Consider the following 5,061-nt stretch of genomic DNA (forward strand, 5'->3'; position numbering starts at 1 on the left):
AGCCCCCACGCACTCATTTGCTGCACTGCTGGGCTGTCCCAGCTCTGTCTGCAGTCATTCATCTTCCTTATTTTTGACCAAAGGCAATGTATTTCTGAATTTGGACTCAAACGCAAGTTGCAGCTAAATTAAAAATACGATAGAGTATTAATTATTCCACAACATAGCTGCTGATGACACATCGGTTTAAGAAATCATGGCTCTGAGAGGCAAGAATGTACTCAGAGACAAATATACAGCAAGAGACACTCAGAAGACATTTTTTCCATCACTATAATACTTCCTGGTAAGAGATGAGACTTTTCTCAAATAAGCAAACATATTTATGGGTAGCTAAATTCAGTGCTTCTGAACCCTTTAGACAAATCTGAAGGGAAAGAAAAACATCCTACACTTCCTGTATTATAATAAAAACTATTGAAATCACTCTTCCCCCTAAAGGTGACTATACAGGTAACACCCCTAAAGTTGTACCTCCTGGAGTGGCAGTTCAGTCCCATAGTGGTGACCCAGAGGGAACACACACACACACACACACACACACACACACGCATGAAGTTTCAGATGACTACAAGTTTGTTTTTTCTATTTTTTAAGTTTGTATTGCAAATCTCAAAAACCATGAAGAGGACAATAGCTCCCAGAGATTCCTTAAAGTACCCATATCTCCATGGATAATACTGAAAATGTCAATAACAAATACTGATCTCTCATGATGGATATTGGCTTTGGCCATCCTGGTGCAAAATGAAATCTTTGCCTCCTATCCCTGACCACACACTGGACCTGCTCCCATGTCTATTTCCTCAGATTTTCACTTATCATAAATTTCTTCAGCCCCATCCTGGAAAGCCTCTCATTTTGTCTTCCCTTCTCCCCCAACTTTCCTCCATATACTCCTTTGACTAAATCCCAAGAAAATCTGACAAGATAGGATCCTCCTTGGCGGGGTTGGAGCAAGGCGACTGAATGAGTAAATCCAGAGTGAATGGGACAGAGTGAAGAGATGAACTAGGTACACAAGTTGATCAAAAATTTTTATCTTGTCACATACAGATGCACTAGTTTTGGTGAAGTGGATGGAATGGGGGGCACTGGAGAGTACTATTTCACTACAAGGCTCCATGTGCTAATCATGGGGAACCCTTCATACCTTGTTTCTGGAAGAGTAATTTGAGGGAGGAAGAGAATAAGAGGGAAAGCCCCCTGCACTTGCATCACCAAGATACCGCAACTCTTACCCCAGGCAGCACCACGCCTTATTTAGGTCAGTATCACATGGCATTAGAAAAATCAGAAAAAGATCATTGAAACTGATGGCCACAACCTTCAGGTTCATAAAATATTTTATTAGGAAAGTTTGTAAAGGCACAAGCAGGGAATAAACTTTCAGCTACTGCATACTAAGAGACATTGAAGAAAGAAGACAAATATATAGGATGTGTTGTTTGTTTAAAATATAACTGAATCCATTAAAGAAACTAAATAAACGTCCACACAAAATAAAGCTCAACTATAAGGTGGTATTTGCTGGCCCTCATTAAAGTGCTTTCAGTGGCAAGAAGCAGAACTCTTATTTTAAAAAAGCCTTAAACAGTAAGGCCAGTTATATAAAATGTTCCAGGCTTGGATTGGCAGCTCAATGATCTCAAAGACCCAGGACTTTTCCATCTTTTTGCTCTGCCATCTTTGGAGTCTTCAGCCACATCTTCCCTCATGATAGTAGGTTGCTATAGCAATTCCAGATGCCCCAAGCAGACATGACCAAATCCAGAAACAAAGAAGAGATGTCTTTTCTTCTGTGCATCTCTCTTTTCAAAGGGAATAAAATGTCTCATTAAAGGCCATAAGAAAGCCTTCCTTTCTATTCATTACCTAAGATTGCTGCCCTGGTTGCAAGAGAGGTCACAAAATGAGCCTCTGCCACATTCAGCCTCTATAAGTGAAAGGCAAGTTCTGTCAGTCAGGAATGTGGAAGCAGGTACTAGAAGAGGGGGAATGAATGGGTAGGCAACCTCATCCTCCAACCTAAGTCAACCCAAATCCTCTCTCATGGGATGAAGCCAGTGGGATTCAAGGTCAGGATACATAAGGCAACTTTACACCTCGCATCTCCTGTCTTCATTCCTCTGTCACCCTCCCTCCATTATAACCTGCAGTGCAGCTCCTCCTCTCCATGTAGTCTGTTCCATCCCTCCCTGAAACGAACCCTAGAGACTACTTAGATCTAAAGGCAACCACTAGAGTCATACATTGTCCATGAAATCCTGTTTGAGAATAGGAATGGAAAAGGAAAAAAAGAAAGAAAAGAGACAAGAGAAAAAAGAAGTAACAAATAAAAGAAATGCATTAGGATAGGAAGGAGGAGACGTGAGGAAAAGAGAGAATGGCAAGACAAATATCAAGGAAAGGGGCATTGTGAAAGAAAGCCAGGCCTTGACCATGTCCCTTTGTGCAGGTACTTGTTTATCTTTGTCTTAAGAAAACCTTTTCAACTTGTTGCAAAGAGTTCAATTCAAAACACTGAATGAGCTCAGTTTTAGATCCCAGTAGAAAAGCCCCGTGGACATATCATGATGGTCTAGGTTTCCCAGGGCTCCACATACCATGGTCTGGGGTCCCCAGATCTAGCTCAAAAAGTGAGTAATGGAAAAATATTTCTGAAGATATTTAAAGCCTCCCCATGTCAGACATCAGAAAAATGTAAAGACAGCTTGATCCTTTTCGTGACACAACGTCTTCATCATATTCTATTCTTCCCAATAGCATTAGTCACAGCCCCTGATCATTTTGTTCTGGAATAGATAAGCTTCAAAAATATACTAAACCCCAAAGTTTGTAAGAGCAATCGATTAGTTGTGCTCTTGCTTCCTTTTCTTTCATTATTTTATATCACGGGATTCCTTGAATCCTGGGACATTGCTTAAACACACACAAAAGAAGAATATAAACAATTATCTTATGTGTAGTTATGTTCTCCACATAATAAGATGCAAAGGACATTTTCAGTTCTGCACTTAGAGACCTTTCAGGCAATTTCCCCCCCATTTATCATTAGCAAGGGTCATTTAAACTGCCAGGTATTAATGAGCTGCTCAAAGATGTAGTTTGGCCAGTGAATATTTAAAAGTTGTTGTTTCACAGGCAGCAAAACCTGTACCGCAAGATTCCCATCTCCAAAGAATGGAGCTACCAAACAGCTTTGTGTTCCTATTCTGGAAATCAGGCAGCCTGCAGAGTGTGAAGGTGAAGGACATCCAGGGCGCCTAGTGAGAGTTGGCCACCCAAATAACTACCTGCCTCCTGAACCTGAACAAGTTAGAAGGCATGGTGGCTCAAGAGTTGAAAGAATTATTCTTATCTGTCCTTGCAAGTTGGGTTGGAGGATGAGCCTAGCAAGTGTGAAAACTGTGCCCAGCACCATCCACTACCTAGGACAGTCTGGCTTAATTCTCTAATGCACAGTCATGGAATTTCAGGACTGAAGGAAACCAGTGACTTATTTATCCAAAGCCCTCATTCAAAGATGAGAAATCAGGGGAATAAAGAGGAGAAATGACTTGTCCAGGGTAATATATTTAATAGTAATCAAGTAAGGATTGGAACTCAGCTATGACTTCAAACTAGAGTTCTTCCTTATAATTCTCCCCTTAAATCATGGGACTTGGCAGCACATACATCAGTCACGCGCATGCGTGCGCGTGCGCACACACACACATACACACAGACACACACACACAGACACACACACACAGTCCACACTTAAATAGAGCCAGCCCCCTTGAATTGAGGAGTCAGCCTAAAAATCTTCCCATTCTAAGTAATTAATACCAGGGGTGGTTTTCTAAGACTCTGAAAGAGCTATGGGAATTCATGTTCTTCCACATCTGTTTATACTGATTTCTAATCTCTGAATGTGCCACTAGGAGGAAAAAAATTGAGTGCACTAACTCCTAGTTACCACCATGCTCCTCTAATATCCGTTGAGGTAATTGCAAATGCTCTCTATTCAAAAGAGACTTAGGTAATTTCCTCTTCACAGAAAGCATAGGGAAAGGAAGCAAAAAGGAAAGAATAAGAGGAGCGGGTAAGGGAAGAAGACAGGGAATGAATGAAGGAAGGGAGGGAGGGAAAAAAAAGAAAGAAAATGTGGAAAATATGAAGAATAGACTGCCTCTGTCTATGAAGTAATGGGAAACCTTCATATACCACATCCCTACAGAGACCCCTGAAAAATTCTCATCTCCATCTATTCCCTGTGCAGCGTGCACTGCAGCCAGCGTAGGCTTCCCAGTGCCACAAGCCAAGGCTTCTTTAGGAAATGACCCAGGAAGCCCTCCATCCACCTTGCACTGTTGGAGCATTGACTATGGATCAATCAGGCTGTTTGTGCCAAGCCCTCCTTCCTAGGAAGTCTGGAATGGGTAAGGCAGTTTTCTGTGTATTTCAGTGAATAGCTTTAGATCAACATTCAAGAAACTTATTTGTGAGGCGGAGTCTAACCAAAGAGATAAGGGTCAGTATTTGGAACTATAAAAATATTTGGTGTTGGGATAAATTATATCACTGGGAGCCACCTAGAGAAATCAAAAACTAACTCTGAGCAAGCCCACACAATTCTATTTTCCACTTATGCACTCCCTCATTCAACAAATATTTATTGAGTGCCTACTTTAAACCAAGCACTATTCCAGTCACTGGATATAAAGTAGTCAATAAAAAATTTCTGTCCTTGGAGACTCTATATTCTAGTAGAGGTGACCAATGACATACAAACTAAGTAAAATGCATTGGTACTAGGCAATGACGAGTGCTGGTGACAAAAAATAAATCAGGGAAGAGGGATATGATGTGCGACATTGGGGGCCTCCCTGAGAACACGACTTGAGTAGACCTGGAGGGAATGGAAAGTGAGACATGTGGATATTGAGGGAAGAGTGTTCCAGGCAAAGGGAACAGCAAGTGCAAAAGCCCAGGGACAGTAAACCTGGTTTGCTCCAGAAAAACAAGATCAGTGTGGCCGGAGCAGAGAAAAAGAGGTGAGGGAGAATAGCAAGAAAT

Source organism: Pongo pygmaeus, chromosome 12 (assembly GCF_028885625.2).
Source record: "Pongo pygmaeus isolate AG05252 chromosome 12, NHGRI_mPonPyg2-v2.0_pri, whole genome shotgun sequence".
NCBI classification, from domain to species: Eukaryota; Metazoa; Chordata; class Mammalia; order Primates; family Hominidae; genus Pongo; species Pongo pygmaeus.